Raw genomic sequence first — 17455 nt, 5'->3', positions numbered from 1 at the left:
AGATCTCTCTCTCCTTCACCTCACACATGCAAGGAGGAAAGGCCTTGTGAGCACAACTCCAGAAGGTAGCCATTCTGCAAGCCAGGAAGAAAGAGCTCACCAGAAGCCTAATTGGTTGGCACCTTGGTCTTCCCAGAAAGGTGAGAAAATACATTTCTGTGTTTAAGCCACCTAGTCTGTGATATTTTGATATAGCAGACAGAGAAGACCGAGATTGAACAATTTTTAAATGACTACTAAATTAGTAGCCAAAATATATTCTCTTTCAAGTAGCTAAAAAAACCAATCCTTTAATAATCATTCTCCTTTCAAAATATATCTTGATAATTCAAAGAATTGGGTAGAAATGGTATTCTTTGAAATAGAAGAAAAAAGTTATAATTATTTCATAAGTCTCCATCCAATAACTTAAAAAGCACACACAAATAAGGTAACTAGAATGCACATACTTGATTAAGTGTAAAATCTTTTTATTTCCATGTGCTTAGTAAGTGTAAAATCTGTTTCCAAAGACTCTTTATATTTATTTGATCTTTCAACAATACTGCCTCTGAATATGAACTTCAAATGTGTAAGTTTCACAAGATATAAGTGATTACAAGTACTTTCTTGCTCAGGTATTTAAAGCAATTTTTTCAGTCTTGAGTAATTTACTTTAAATTTAGAAGCTGAATGAACCCTAACAGCTCTCTATAGTGCTACCTGATTTAAAAAACTTTTTATAGCTGTTTATGAATGAAATCCATCCTCTATACTACTGCCAGCATTATCAACCTGAAAGTAAAATCTGACCATGCCGTTCTCCAGCTTAAAACCCTTTAATCCCAACAAGTACAGGATATAACATCCACACTCCTTGTAGATAGATGGCAAATGTGATCTGCTCCTTGTCTGCTCTTGAACCCTGTCTTTAGGAACTCTGAGGCATCACACTGGGCAGCCCAGCTATCTCAAACTACTTCCTTGGGATGTGATGTACCTGTCGGCAACACCTTTCTTCTTCCTAGATCACTAGAATTTGTTCAAGAAACAGCTTAGATAGTACCACTTCAGGGAAACTTTCCTGACTCTCTGAAGCTGGATGGGTCATTTTCCTTTATGTCCCATAGAAAGATGCTGTAAGCATCTCTTTTATTTTATTTTTTCCAGTTGAAAACATGCATCTTTTAATTACAGTCACTCATTGAGATGTAAACATTTCTTATATACACAGTACAAACACAAGATGTAGGTTGTCTTAGGTAAATGTCTCCCCATTAGGACCATATTTTGCTAGAGGGCAGGGATCATATTTATATCACCAATGTTGAACATACTAGCTGCACACTACATGTGTCCAAAAAATGCTAAGTCATATATTACGTGTACTAAGGCATTTATAATTTAAGGAATATTACGGTCAGTATTTTTGTTAAGCAAGTAACTATTGCTGTTATTTCAAAATTACTATTTCTACAGGTTGCTTTACTTTAAATAAATCTGACCTTTATTTTAGAAACTTACTATGTTATTGAACAATATGGTACCCAAATGTCAATCATTTCAGAATTATCAGCACTCCCAACTTACTTGTTTAAGAACCTATTTCTTTCAACGAATGTCTTGGAGGTGTGGCATTTCATATCATTCCATTTAAACATCTAGAAACCCTTGGAGTCTGTCTACATTATTAGTTTCTAAAAATTGAAATAAAATCTATATTACATATTAAAAATTTAATCCTGCTCTACAATATTTCTTCCATGTGGACAATCATAATACATGGTTATCTTTGTATTAGGTAGTTTAGAATCCACTACTTAGGCCTGCCTTCAGTCAGCAAGGCTAAAATATCACTTATATTGGTTTATAGGCATTAATTCAGTCTTTCATTAGGATTTTTTTTAACATTCATTGTTGCCTTTGATAAAATAACTAATCTTGGAACAAATAAAATAGAAAAAAAATGCAGGAAACATTTATTTTAGACTATTACCAGCAATAAAGATAGAAAGAAGAGTTCCTTTCATTAGAACCTAGTGTAATGTAATCATCACCATCACCATGCTAACATTTATTCAATGTTCACTAGGTGCCAGGCACTGTGTATTACCTCATTTAACTCTTAACACTACGAAAGAGTTAGAATTATTGATCTCATTTTACAGATAAAAATCTAGGCCCAACTTCACAGAGCTAATGTTTTATAGAGCTGTTTTTCAAATCTAGATGGTCTACCTCAAGCATAGTTCCTTAACCATTATAGTACAGTTTTCAGTTAAATCACTCTATGAAAGATATCCCAAATTAATGACTCGATAAATTATAAAGGATTTAATCTAGCCTACAATATTCCTGAATACTAACCATTTAATCATTTTGATTTGCTTTACCCAAGGCCAAACCAGAAAGTCAAGCCCCTCCCACTTAAACTTTCTTTTTACTTCGTGCTTTAAAAAGAAGGCAATGTTATCATTGAGAATTTCTGCTCAGTGAAAAATAGTGTAGCCAATTCAAGACAAGGGAAGCCTAATATTCCAAAATTTTCGGAGGTTACCCTGTCCTGGGGCTTTCAGAGATTCCGTTATACCCCAGAAAGTTAGCATTTCAAACTTGGAACCCTGGCCTAATTTCTAATGTTGAAAGGATAACTCAGCATTCTTAGTCACTTCTAATTTTGCTTTGTACTGGCAGATAGGGCAAGCATCCACATATATTGACAGAATACATGTTAGAGCAGTTTATCGCCGTTGAAAGTTGCCTTACACTGTTCCAGCAATTCTCTCAAAGGACCTGCCTTTTTCAGAAGTATGTGGATCTCTATCTGTTCTAGCTAATATACAAATAAATACAAAAAAAAATCAATATTAAACTGCTTTAAAAAAAAAGTAAATAGTCCTATAACAACTGACTTGGGATATCTCCAAGTTCTTAAATTAACTTTGAGTGGTAGAGAGAGTGTAAAAGGAACTGAACTTTAATTAGTATCCTGAAGAGTGTTAGCAATACATAGTAAAATTTTATCTTTAAGGTGTTTAAAACATAGAAGGAGAGATGAGCTACATAAGCAAATAATGATACCAGTAGTAAATTCAATCATCTCCTATACCTTGCCATCAACCTTTCCCATATATAGCCTGAACTGTCATTCGGCTCTTTATTTTGTCGACCTAAGGAATGTCCAAAGCTATAGAGTATTTTTATGAGTTTATTTGAGCCAAAACTGATGACACATGCTGGGAAGCAAGGTCTCAAATGCTCCAGAGAAGGACAGTTTTGCAGTTTCTTTTATGCATTTGAAATTAAGGAGGGAATATAAGGAAGAGGACACAGAAGTGGGAAAAAGCAAAGTAGGGACTGGATCACAGGACAGTTAACCAGACCATGTGCCCTCTTGGGGGTGGTTATGGCTTATTTCAAAGGTGTGTTGACCTAGACGCACAGAAACAATAGACAGGGCTTGCTTAAGGCAAAGATAAACCTTTTACTAAATTATATGCCTGGGGTGTGACTACCTACTTGACCTGCCCAGTAGGGAATTTATTATCAGATCACCCTGTGGGGTTACTTTCCATTGAATGCCTTTTTTTCCATGGACAATTTGTACTTTTACTATTACAGATAGCATCTCTATCTGATATGATAACAACAGTTTACTGTGAACATATAGGGCTCATCAACTAGAAAGTAAGTTTCCTCTTCTTTTCCTCCATACAGAAGTGATCCTTCTCTTCTTCTGCTCTTGAGTAGCAGTGTGATTTTTAAATACATGGATTTCAACTTAATTCATAATTCATTTCACAAGTATTTATTTAATGCCTACTAGGTGCCAGCTTAAGCACTTGGGGAAAGAAAAAACCCTACTCACTTTGAGAAACAAAACAAATCTCTCTACTCTGTGGTGCTAAAATTTTACCAGAGAGAAATAGACAATAATAAATATGATAGAGTAAATTATTATAATAAAAGAATGATGGACGCTTTGGAAAAAGAAAAACAGCAGGATGGGGATTGGGAATGTTAGGGGTTTGGAACTGAACTGCAACTTTAAATCGGGTGATCAGAATAGACTTCCTCATTGAGAAGGTGATATTTGAATGCTCTCAAATTTGGAAGGAGATACAGAAAGTGCCAATATCTGAGGGAAGAGCTTTCTAGGCAGAGGGAATAGCTAGTACAAAGGCTGTAAGGGAATGTGGCTGGAGCAGAATGTGCAAAGGGTGAGTAGTGGGAGACAAGACCAGAGCAGAAAAGGGAAGGGAGCAGGTCATACAGGACCTTAGAGATTATTGTAAGGATTCTGGGTTTTACTCAAAGCGAGAATAAGCCACTGCAGGGTTTTGAGGAGAGAAGCATCACAATCGGACTTATATTTTAAGGGATAACTCTGTTACGTGGAGAGTAAACTGAGGGACAAGGTAAAAGCAGGAAGTTTAGTTAGAAGGCTATTATAATAACCCAGGTGAGATATGATGGCGGCTCATACCAAAGAAATAGCATTGGAAATGGTGAGAATTGATGCACGTGCGCGCGTGCGTGTGTGTATGCCGATTTTATTAAATTATGAATATAAACTATAAATATAATAAACTGTACCCATATAAAATGTACACTTTAATGAGTTTTGTCAGGTGTATATGCTTATAAAATCATCACCACAATCAAGGAAACATTTCCATCCTTCAAACATTTCCTTTTGCTCTGTTGCAATAAGTCTCTCCCTCCAACTCTAGTCCCCCAAGCAAACACTGATCTTCTGTCTGTCACTATAGATTAGTTGGCATCCTTTAAAGTTTCATGGAAATGTATGCATGTATGCATGAACAATGGACATGGACAACAAAGCTGAGGACAGGGTGGGGAGGGAGGGGGAGGGGGAATCAGTGGGGGAAAAAGGAGAAACATCTGTAACAAAAATAAATTAATTAATAAAAATGAAGTTTCATAGAAATGTAATTATATAGAATATACTGTATATATTCTTTTTATCTGGCTTTTGTCACTGTATTGTGATTTTGAGGTTCATCCATGTTGCTGTATGACAGATACTGGATTTGCTGAGGTACTGATTTGCTTATGTTGAGAATATTTTTTAAAAAACCAGTAAGAATGATTTCAAGGTTTTTGGTCAAAACAAACAGGGGAAAAATGGAGCTGCCATCAACTGAGAATGAAAATGGTCAAGAGGAAAAGGCTAGGTAGGGAAAGATGATCAGGAATTAGGCTTTTCATATCTTGATTGTCTAAGTGGAGATATTTAGTCACTTTCCAGTCTAAGAAGTGGGAGGAATGGGCATGATATGATTAGACTAGGCAGCAGCTAAGACATTATCTTCATATTTCAATTGAGACAGGTCCCCTAGAATGCCCTGGTATGATATATGATATTCTGGAAAATGACCATATCACATACATGTGTGTGCACAATGAGAGAGAGAGAGAGAGAGAGAAAGAGAGAGATATGCTTCAGGGGAATGAAAAAAAGAAAATGATAAAAGCAAAAAAGCCAAATCTTAAAATTTGGTGAATCTAGGTAAAAGGTATATGGGTCTTTTTTTTTTTTTTTTTACCCTCACCGGAGGACATTTTTCCATTTTTTATTCAGATAGAGTGGGAGGCAGAGAGAGGAAGAGAGAGAGAGAGAAACATCGCCGTGAACATCGAGTGGCTGCCACCTGCACGACCAACCAGGGCCGGGGACAAACTGCAACCGAAATTTGTGCCCTTAGCGGGAACCGAACCCGGGTCTCTCTGGACCGCAGGCCGACGCTCTAACCATTGAGCCAAACTGGCCAGGGCTTTATTTATTTATTTATTTATTTTTTCCATTCTTTTGTTCAGATAGAGTGGGAGGGAGAGAGAGGAAGAGAGAGAGAGAGAGAAACATCGACGTGAAAGGGACACATCGAGTGGCTGCCACCCACACGACCAACCAGGGCCGGGGACAAACTGCAACCGAGGTACGCGCCCTTAGCGGGAACCGAACCCGGGTCTTTCTGGACCGCAGGCTGACTCTCTAACCGCTGAACCAAACCGGCCAGGGCTCTTTTTTAAATCTTATAACTGTTCTGTATGTTTGAAAAAACAAACAAACAAACAAACACAAGAAATGAGATGGGCGGACCAGCAGTCTCCTCTATTTTATAAACAGAAGTTTAATTTTGATTGACAATATAACATCTAAGGCCATCCATTTAACCATAAACAGAAGTTTAATTTTGATTGACAATATAACATCTAAGGCTCTATACCTCAGTTTATTTTCCTATAAGATGTGTGATATTTTTACTATATAATATGCAGTTGTTCTATATGCATATTAAAACTTTTTAAAATGCCAAAGTATTAATTGTGAATGAAAAAGAGGCTACATAGCAGGCCTGACAAGCTCAGTGACCAAAAGCAACCACATCTGACCATAAATTCCCAACTGGGTAGGTCATGGTGAGTGGTTAAGCCCAAGCCTATAGCTTCCTTAGTAAAAGGTTAATCTTTACCTTAATAGAGTCCTGTCCATTGTTCTTGTGCATCTAGGATAACATACCTTTGAAATGCCAGAGTGATCTTCACTTCCATTGCTGAGATGCCTTGGAGGCATAACTACCCTCAGGAGAGAGCAGGTGCACCAAAATTCATGCCATCTTGTAGCCTGCATACCATCTCATGCAATGTTAAATGTTAACTGTCCTGCACACATCTGTGTAAAAAAAGTATGTATCTCTCCATTTTGCCTTTTATCCAATCCCAGAGATTTCCCTCTCCCCTCTTTGCTTTCTCCCACTCTCCTTAATCTACCACCAATGGATTTCTTGTACCCTTTCTTACATTTTCTCCTTTGATTCTAAATGTAAAAAAGGGAATGCAAAACTGCCATTCTCAGGAGCATTTTCTCAATCTATTGAGGTCTTGCTTTAGGCATGTTCTCAATATGGCTCAAACGAATTCTTATAAAATTTTTTCTATAGGTTTGGACATTCTTTAGTATACAACACCTAAAGAATTAAAAAAGAATGAATATGTGAAACCACATTTAGCTTAAACACATCTAGCTATTGAGCAGCTATTATAAACTTAATACAGATAGGCAGAACTGGATCATTATCTATGAATATGAATTCTAAACAACTGTATTTAGGAAGCAAAACTGACCAATGAATAAAGCCACTGTCCTGCTTGGCTAGTATACTGTTTTGGAAAATAGATAACAATGACATATTTGACTGCCTTTAGGAGGACATGCACCATTTCTTATGCCACAATTTTTACTACTACTGTGGTCTTACATTCTAAAGCTTTATCTATTTACCTTATCTCTCCAGTCTTGAGTTTGGTACCCCTGGAAAAGTTTCTTCTTCCTTGTGATTAATAATTTTTAAAGTGATTGATTAATAATTTTTAAAGTGATTGATTAATAATTTTTAAAGTGATTGATATTGGTCTCAGCAGAAGCGAACAAGGTAAAAAGTTGCCCTGAGAACTAGAATGGAAGGTGAAGGGCTTAAAGCATGAGTTTGTTAGTTTTTTTTCTCTCAATTTTATTTTGTATTGGTTTCGGGTACATAGGTTAGTGGTTAGACAATCATATACTTTACACAGTGTTCCCCTTGATATTTTCAGTACCCTAAGTGGCGCCATGCATAGTTATCACAGTATTATTGGCTATATTCTCTATGCTTTACTTATATCCCTGAAACTGTTTTGTAACTACCAGATTGTGCTTCTTAGTCCCTTCATGTCTTTTACCCAGTCCCCTAACCCCCTTCCTCTCTGGCAATCACCAGTTCTCTCTCTGTATCTAAGAGTCTGTTTCAATTTTGTTTGTTCATTTATATTGTTCTTTAGATTCCACGGATAAGTGAAATAATATGGTATTTGTTTTTCTCTGACTGACTTATTTAAAGCATGAGTTTTTAAAATCTCAGATACCAATCACTAGTAAATAAAGAGATGTCATACTATAACAACTATCAATCAAATACCACGATGCTAAACTTTATGTGATCTGGCCCTTCGTTAATTTCCTGACTGCATTCCACTTCATTCTCTGCTCCTTTTTGCCACGCTTCAGCCATACAGGCTTTCTTTTCATTCCTCAGAGCTTCACAGGGCCCTTGACTTTGAGATCTCTGTGCAGATGATACCACCTAAAGAGGGCCTCCCAGATCACCCTTATTTTTTCTCCCCCTCACTGACCATCATCACTCTATTTACTTTACATCACAGAACTTGAACTTATCTGAAATTATTTTATTTACATGTTTATTTGCATTTTTATTGTTTCTCTCTGGTCTTTCCTATTCACTGTATTATTTTCTCAGGAAATATTTGTTACAAGACTAAAAGGAGATACTCAAATTTTGTTCTTATAGTGAATCAATTGCATGGTAAAAAGTGATCTGCAAAATTCTATTAAGAACCCCAAAGAACTAGTGTCTTTTCAGATAAAGCATGCTCTTTAAAGTATAACAAAAATGTAATAATATTCAAGGATGCAGATAACACAGTTGTTAATGTCAGGTTATATAACCACATATAAGATGCTTTTTATTTTAAGCCAAACTATTTCTTAGAAACAGGGAGTCACTCCATATTTCGATCCTTCCTTACAAAGTCTCAAATTCCAAGGTATTCTCAGTTTCTTTTGAACAATAGTTGTTTTTTTTTTTAATCCTCACCTGAGGATATTTTCCCATTGATTTTTAGACAGAGTGGAAGGGAGGGAGAGAGAGAGAGAAACAATGATGTAGGAGGGGCACACTGATTGGTTGCCTCCTGCACGATCCCGACAGGGGCTGGGGATCGAATCTGCAACCCAGGTACTTGTCCTTGACCTGAAATCGAACCCATGATCCCTCAGTCCTCAGGCCAACGCTCACTGCTAAGCCAAACCAACCAGGGCACAATAAATTATTAATTGGTGAAAACATATTAGTCTAAAATGGTCCAATTAATACTACTTTGGATGCTTATAGAGGTCACTAAAAATAAAATGGATGCTTAGCAACCATTCTCAAGTGTATCAAATTGTCAAGTACTACACTGGTAATTCTCAAACTTTGATATGCATTGATCACCTGGGTATCTTGTTGAAATGCCCACTCTGTCAGGAGGTCTGAGGCCAGAGGCTATATTTCTAACAAGCTCCCAGGCCACACTGTTAATGGTCCATGGACTACACTTTGAATTGCAACGCACAAGATGAAATTGCAAACAAGGCTCTTCTTTCACTGTATTTTTATGATTTTAAAATTATATTTACATTCATAGGAAAGAAGAAAAGTATGCTAGGCAACGGAAAGCTGCAAAGGAGATGGGAACTTTTTATAACGCTATTACTGAATTTACCCTTGCCCCTCTCCCCATAAATTCAAGTCCATGTTTATAAAACTAAACTTTTTTCAAAGCAATACCTTTAATCAGAGTCAACTATTTAAATTTAAATAAAATAGAAAAAAACCCCACAATTTAACACTTCCTTCTCTACCTCCCAGTGTTCCAAATAATTTCATTTTAATCAGTATGCCTAGAAGTGTTTAAGTTAGAAAAGAAGCACTAATTTTGGTAGTAAGATTTGGGCAATTTAACTAGTTAAAAATGTTTTGTTTCCTCTTTTAAAATTTTGCCATTTCAAAGTAGGTCATTAACCTGTACTCTAATTTTTATTTTATTTTATTTTTTTTATTATTATTTTTTTTATCCTCGCCCGAGGACATTTTTCCATTTTTTGTTCAGATAGAGCGGGGGGGGGGGGGGGGGAGACAGAGAGAGAGAGAGAGAAACATCGACGTGAAGGGACACATCGAGTGGCTGCCACCCGCACGACCAACCAGGGCCGGGGACAAACTGCAACCGAAGTACATGCCCTTAGCGGGAACCGAACCCAGATCTCTCCGGACCGCAGGCCGACGCTCTAACCGCTGAGCCAAACTGGCCAGGGCTGTACTCTAATTTTTAAACACATAGATGATACTGGTCCTAGTTTTATAAAAGGTCAAGTAGTTAAAGATTATGTAAGATTAAATTCAAACAATAATTATACAAAAAAAGTTAAAATAAATGAAAAATCAGAACCCTCAAATATATAAAACATTAAAATCTTACCAAACCTTGGAAAATATTCACTTGTTTCAGTACTGTTTTCTCTCCCTTCATATTGGTAAACTTTCTCAGTTTAATACAAAACAGTCAAAATCTTTTTGTTTTTCACAGCTATCTTGAGATAAGAATATAGTACACATTAAAAAAAGATAATAGCTCATAATGGCAAATCAAAAAAGGCTCAAAATGTGTTTTGAGATGCTTTTTATAGGTCTAAGGTACTTATGGTTTCTCACAATTTTGTGAACTATTATTAACAGAGGTTTATTTGTGCTCAGTTTAAATTACCAAAGGTTATTTTTGAAAAATTTAAGCGTTTATTCTTTGTGGCTGACAACTAGGAAAAAAACCCTTACAGATATAAATGTATTCCTACAAGTCTCTGTTGAGGGAGTCAAGCTGTTTTGATGGAGCTCAATTTGAGGGCAGTGGGTATTTTTTGCTTCTTTTTCCACGCATCCTCTTAACCCTGCAATTAAAGCCTAATAAGTACAAATCAAGCAGGATTTCTGCGCAAGAGCCATTTCAAGAGAGTATGAATTGCTTCTGTGCTAGTTCTAGAATATTAGCTGGGAAACATCATCAAAAGAAATCAAGGCGATTCCTTTGCTGATAAGGAAATTGTAAAGAATCTTTTTAAAACTAGAAACAGCAAGCTCAGTAATGCAAATGCCCTCTTGTTCATCTGCACAACAACAATCTCCCCATTTACTATTTAGCAAAGATTGAAAGAACAGCTCTAAAGGACCAAAAGCTCTAAAGATGGAAGGTGTAAAAGAAAGTCTCTCTTCTGCTCAGCACTTTGGCAGGCATAATACTGAATTTGCATCTGTCTGAGTGGTAACTTCCAAAAGTCTGAGAAAGTAAATGTGAGCTGAATATCAAGTGATAAAAGAGATAATTCTGAGAGACTGTGTGTTTGTGTGTGGTTGGGAGTTGAGTACCAAAGAGGCGAGGATTAAGAATAGTGAACAAAACTCACAAACCTAAGACTCAGCCTCAGGAAAGATGAACTCAGAGCAAATTAGTTCTCTAAATAATCTCGCCACATTAAATACACACAGATTGAAAAATCTTTAGTATATTGAAGGATGTTTTGCAAGTTGTTCTTTTCTTCCTGAATTCTGCTATTTCTGTTCCTCAACAATTATCTGTGTCCGTGATCTAATCATTTCCTCATTCTCTGCTCATCTTTCTCATTTTTTAGGACCCTCCCTTCCTCTTTTTTTTTTACCTCTCTTATACAATCAGAAATGACCAAAACCAGTTCTTCATCCAGGCCTCATGTTTTAGTCCATTTTACATTTTTGTGTTCTGTCCACTACTATTCATACCTACCTGTGCTTCCTTGGTGCTTGATAAATGTTAGATAGTATAATGCCACAAGCAGCTGCAAATGTCACCATCAGGAAGGCTTGATTACAGCGGCAAAGAGGTGGAAACAAAGCAAAATAGCTGGCGAAGGTTAAAAACAAACAAAAAAACCTCTAGCACTTAGCAGGGTGCCTGATACAAAGGACACTGGATAATAAAAGTTTGCTTAAGTGCTTTATGGAAATTTTAAGGACCCTTTGCACCACAAGCAAACTAGTACTTTGTCTTAGACTCGTCCTCAAAGCTAGGAGAATTCATGAATGGTGGTGATTCAGCAAAGATACTTTTTTATTTTATTTAAATGTGCAGTTGTTAAAGCTCAAAGTTGTGGTCAGAATATGTCCGAGTTCAAAGCATAATAAGGATGAGGGCATCAAAAGAAAGGCTAAAGATGATCATATTGTGATCATATTTTTTCTTCTCAGACTATCTAAAGCTAGGAGAATTCATGAATGGTGGTACTTCAGCAAAGATACTTTTTTTTTTTATTTAAATGTGCAGTTGTTAAAGCCCAAAGTTGTGGTCAGAATATGTCGGAGTTCAAAGCATAATAAGGATGAGGGCATCGAAAGAAAGGCTGGAGATGATCATATTGTGATCATATTTTTTCTTCTCAGACTATCTATACCCCTTTTAACTTTCACAGAATTACACATTACTTGTGAACAAAATTTTAAATTCAGAATGCCTCTTTTAGAATATTTCTGTGCTTTCAGTCTTTTGTCATCCTCTGCCTCTCATCACTCATCTCAAAGTGGAAAATTAAAACAAAGCATGACTTTTTGCACAGATCAAGAAAGGAAATTAGAGTGACCTGTGATATCCTCAACATACGGATCATACCCACACTCTGTTCAAGGGGACAGGAGGCAGAGGAAAAATGTTAGCAAGAGAAAAAAATAGGTCGACAGCCTGAATGAATGAATGACAGTATAGGTTTTGTCACTGTCTTTCTTGTCTCTATTGCCAACCACTGAAGGCAGTTTAGCATGCTAGTTAAGAACATTAATTCTGCTGCAAGGTTTCCTGTGTTTGAAGTATGCTTCTGCCTCTGACTCAGTCAAGTAACTGAATCTCTTCTCCATGCCTCATTTTTTTCCATTGGTAAATAGCAATAATAAAAATACCCATACCTCATAGGTTGGTATAGGGATTGCATGAATAGGCAGGCTACTATCACATTTCAAGTCACACTTAATAAATTTGTTAGCTATTATTGTTAATACAATAAAATGACAGTTCCTGTTTTCTATGTATATTGATACTCCTATAAATGGCATGTTCTTAAAGGAACAGGAATAATATTTTTCTAACTCCTCAAAGTATCTCTTATATTAAACATTCCGTATGTTGTAGCCCATTCTTGAAGAAGACAGTCACAATATTTACTTTCAGAAAGATGGCTTGCCAAGATGCAGATAATATGCATTAGATAAATCCAAAATGAAGAAAGAATACTGTGGCAGACCCTGCCTGTTGGTGACCTACCTAACAGTCATTTCCTCCCATTATTCTTCCCATAGAACAATTTTTGGTCTTGTGATACAGCACAAAATAAACCTTAATAGGTATAAGCTAGTTATGGTAATTTTCATTGTCATTGCCAGTGAATGACCTAGGGGTAAGCATGTAACCCAGTTCTACCCAATGGAACCAAAGGGGATTTCAGCTGGAGGTTTCTGAATAACTACCTAGCAAAAACAAAATGTTCCCTACCTGTAGGAAAAATTGTTAAGTTAGCAGTGTTTGTCATTTATCCAGTATGTAAGATCCTGGGAAAATTGTTTCAAATAAGTATAAAATTTCCAACAACTATCAGTTTTTTCATGTTTCTAAAATGACAGGGGACAATAAGTAAATTATTAACTAAAGGGAAGTAATAAAGTCACTTGCCAGATTGACTTTTCCACCTGTGGTAGACACATGTAAGGGTTAGTCATGTAGCTGTGTATCCTTGGGAATAGTACTGTATCAGTTAATGTAATTTAGGATAAGAAAATGGAAAAGAGAAGTTAAAGATGGTTTCAAGTCTGAGTGATTTAGATCATGAGACTGTCACTAACTAAATCACTAAAAGGGAGTACAATTGAGGTAATACTAAAGAGCTCTGTTTCACACAGGTTGAGTTTAACATGATAGCAAGAGAGCCCGGTGCAAACAGTTAAAGAAATGGGATAGAATGTCAATTCTTAAAGGCGTTGATTTCAGTGCCTCTAGCGTACGACTGCTAACTGAGATCAGGAGAATGAACGGGCGCTATAAAGGAGAGAAGTGTGCGTGCAAAGGGCAGCGAGCTAATATCTGAGCCCTCTAGGAAATCTCAATTAGTTTAATTGGTGGCTTTACCTAATAAGTCATTTAAGAGTTCTAAGTCTCATTTTCCTCATCTGTAAAAGAGAAATAAGAGTAACTACCATATCAAGTGGTTGTGAAAAAGAATGGATATAATGAATATAAAGCCTTTAACACAATGACTAATATATAATTTCCTAAGCATATGTTTGAGGTCAGAAAGAGGAAGAACCATGAAGGGAGACAGAGAAGAAGTGACAAGTTCATGCATTCACTCATACGTAAAACAAATCAAAGTACACTGTGTATCTATAATGTATAAGGCATTCAGCTGGAATAAACCACAGAGTATAAAGTCATATTCAGTTCAGAGTCAGCCAACATATTTGTTGAGTACTTTCTTGTGTCAGGCATTATGCTGTGCTTTCACTGACCTCCTTAAGGGATACACAAGGTGGGAGACTGTCTAAAAAGATCAAGTGGGCAAGTTAAATAAGGATTTAGAAAAGACCATTAAAGTTGGCGAAATGGAAATTACTGATGATCTTTGAGAAAACTGTTTTAGTATCACTGATATGGGGCTGGGTTTGGATTGAGGTGGGGAAGAAAATGAAATTAGGGGCAAATTTTATAGGCACACTAAAGTAAAACAAAAAAGAGTAGCAGGGTGAAGTATAGGTCTCTGTAGATAGATAAAAATCTGTGCTTGCCTGAAGGAAAGAGGGAAGAAGTCAATGAAAAGGAAGAGACAAGGGCAGCTAATACTTAGTCATTTCTTTGTAAACTATGGCAAAGCAAGAAATACTTAAGATACACTTGAAAAAGAAAACATCTTCTACACATATTGGTCACCAATGAGTGAACAAGTATTCAACGCTAATATCTTAATACCCTTGGTATTAAGAGACGTGAGAACAGACATATTATTTTTATTTAACTATGATGACTTCTCAAGATTTTATGAGGCTAGAGCAAAATGTTTTCTGCAAGTGAAAATCTTATCATCACACCCCCATTCCGTAAAAGTATTCTTCATAACTGCATACAGTGTGTGCTGACATCTCAGGGGAAGACAAGTGGGCTGTGCTCCACTATCAGTGATCGTATCTTCAATACCACCATCCCATTTTATCTCAAGGGCCAACTGACCGTACCAAAAAAAAAAAGTACTTTGTTAAAAAAAAAAAAGTGTTTTTATTTATTTTTTAGAGAGAGGGGAAGGAAGAGAGAGAGAAACATCCAAAGGCTGCCTCCCACACACCCACTACTGGGGATCAAAACTGAAACCCAGGCATGTGCCCTGACCTGGAATCAAACTGTTGGTGCCTTGGTGCATGGGATGGCGCTCAACCAACTGAGCCACACTGCCTGGGCAAAACTAAGTATACTTAAAAAAATTTTTTTTTTCCGATTACACTTGAAGTTCAATATTATTTTATGTTAGTTTCAGGTGTATAGCATAGTGTTTAGACATTTATATAATTTACAAAGTGATCCCCCTGATAAGTCTAATACCCATCTGGTATCATATATAGTTATTACGATATTACTGACTATATTCCGTATGCTGTACCAAGTGAACTTTTAAAACACCTAGTGTATTTGTTCACTGTTGCATCTCCAATGTCTGAAATAATGTTTGACAGATAGTACCCATGCAAAAATTGGTTGTTGAAAGACTAAATTCCAATACAACAAAAATGTGAAAAAGTTTCTTTTGCATTGACTTTTATCTATGTATCATTTTTCCTGTGTTAATGTTCCTTTACAAGTCTCATATTATGTCATATGAATTGGTTTATCTCAATTAGGTTTTGACTTTCTGGAAGATGACTCCACATATTATTTCTTAATTATCTCCTTATTGCTCTCCTATTTTAAATGTTAGCTAATAAATAAAGTGCAGTTAACTCTTCTTTATGTTCCTGGTCCTGCCCTTTCCTTTTGCTACCTCATATCAACTCCACTTTACTGAAGAGAGTTTGGCATCGTTTCAGCAAAGTCATTCTCCACACTGGTTTGTTATGAAGTGATTGAACAGACTATGGTTTTAAGTTGTTGAAATGGCAAGCAGTGTTTTTCAAACAAAATTCTTTTATGAGTTCTAGTGCAATAAAATAGTTCAGTGATTCAACTGGCTGAATTACATTTTGTTCACTTAGAGGGAAATTCCACTAAAGCAAACCTACTTCTCTCTTGTTTTTACTCTCCAGAAATTTCACATTTGGTGATATTTCTCATACTGATCAGTAGACCCCTCAAAGGTCTAAGGGAACAGACCCAGACTGTCTTGACGAGGCTAACTACAAAATATATTAACCAAAAAGAGGTCTTCACTACTTGGTCTTGGATTATTATGCCTCTTCTTAGACTTCTTGAAATGATTATTTGATTTCTTCTTCATAAACCAGTTTAGGAAAATTACCATAATTTATCTTTACAAGTAAGGAACTCCTTAAATATTGTACAACAAGTTTGCATGGTTGCAATGTTTTCTAAAAATGAATGTATGAATGTAATCAGAAATTAAGACTATGTTAAAATAAGCCTCTGATAAATATCATTTCTGCTGTTCTAAGGCTTTTGAGTATTGAAAGTCACATGAATACAATCTGTATTTTGGTTTGTTTTAATTTGTGGCATTTAAAAGAAATTATTTTAGAGAGAGGAAGGGGGGGAGAGAGAGAGAGAGAGAGAGAGAGAGAGAGAGAGAGAGAGAGAGAAATGTTGATGTGAGAAGAAATATAGATTGGCTGCTTTCCACACACACTCTGACCAGGGATCGAACCCACAACCTAGGTATGTGCCCTGACCGGGAATTCCAACCTGATGTTCTGGATATAGTCATAACATTCATTATTGTATTAGAGCTAAAGATTAGATCAGTCTTTGATTGATGTTTACATTTTATTATAGGAATTACTTTTAAGTGATTTTATGTCCTCTTTTTATTTAAGAGGGCATCATGTTTTCATAAAATAATAGAGTGTATAAAGGATCCTGTGTCATTGTTTAAATTGATTTTTCATGTTCTATCCTTTACCAATAACTTTATATCAAATTTACCTACTGTTTTTTACTTGGATTTATTTTATCCTTAAGGATTGTGAATAAAGTAAAATTTCTTATTTTTTAAAAATCCATACATCTTTTCCTCAAGTCCTTGAGTCTAAAATTAACATGGAACTGACCTTTTATTTAGTGGACACTAATGTTCATTTTAGAAATACTATTATTTATGCCTAGAATAACCAAGCCATAATGGTAGGCTCCATCTTTTTTACTTTATTTTTTTTTAAATCTTCACCCAAGGATATTTTCCCATTTATCTTCAGATAGAGTGGGATGGAGAGAAAGAGAGAGAAACATCAATGTAAGAGGGACACACTGATTGGTTGCCTCCTGCACAACCTGACCAGGGCTGGGGACTGAACAGCAACCAACGCATATGCTCCTGACCAGAATCAAACCCAAGACTCTTTGATCCACAGGCTGACACTCCAACCACTGAGCCAAACTGGCCAGGGCTCCACTTTTTTTTTTTTTTTTTTTTAATCCTCACCCGAGGACATTTTTCCATTTTTTGTTCAGGTAGAGTGGGAGGGAGAGAGAGGAACAGAGAGAGAGAGAAACATCGACGTGAAAGGAACACATCGAGTGGTTGCCACCCGCACAACCGACCAGGGCCGGGGACAAACTGCAACCGAGGTAC

The 17455-nt window shown here is 36.3% G+C and overlaps 1 protein-coding gene across 8 annotated transcripts in view; it reads right to left on the bottom strand.

The window, feature by feature from the left end:
• Positions 1-17455, bottom strand: part of TAOK3 (TAO kinase 3) — a 161390-nt gene that overhangs the window by 93789 nt on the left and 50146 nt on the right. For 3 of the 8 annotated variants that reach the window (XM_036277174.1, XM_036277173.1, XM_036277176.1), the window contains exons 1-2: positions 7286-7334; positions 1570-1676 (exon numbers count right to left, since the gene is read on the bottom strand). The exons of 2 other annotated variants lie outside the window; for them this stretch is intronic. The gene's annotated coding sequence lies outside the window, so the exon portion shown is untranslated. Of the gene's footprint in view, positions 1-1569; positions 1677-6523; positions 6677-7285; positions 7335-17455 lie in introns of those variants that run through there. 3 more of the 8 variants (XM_036277177.1, XM_036277180.1, XM_036277179.1) reach the window with 3 other exon arrangements.

This window comes from Molossus molossus, unplaced genomic scaffold (genome assembly GCF_014108415.1).
Source record: "Molossus molossus isolate mMolMol1 unplaced genomic scaffold, mMolMol1.p scaffold_m16_p_22, whole genome shotgun sequence".
NCBI classification, from domain to species: domain Eukaryota; kingdom Metazoa; phylum Chordata; class Mammalia; order Chiroptera; family Molossidae; genus Molossus; species Molossus molossus.
The sequence above is the reverse complement of the archived record's forward strand: the minus strand, read 5'-3'. Positions and strand labels throughout refer to the sequence as shown.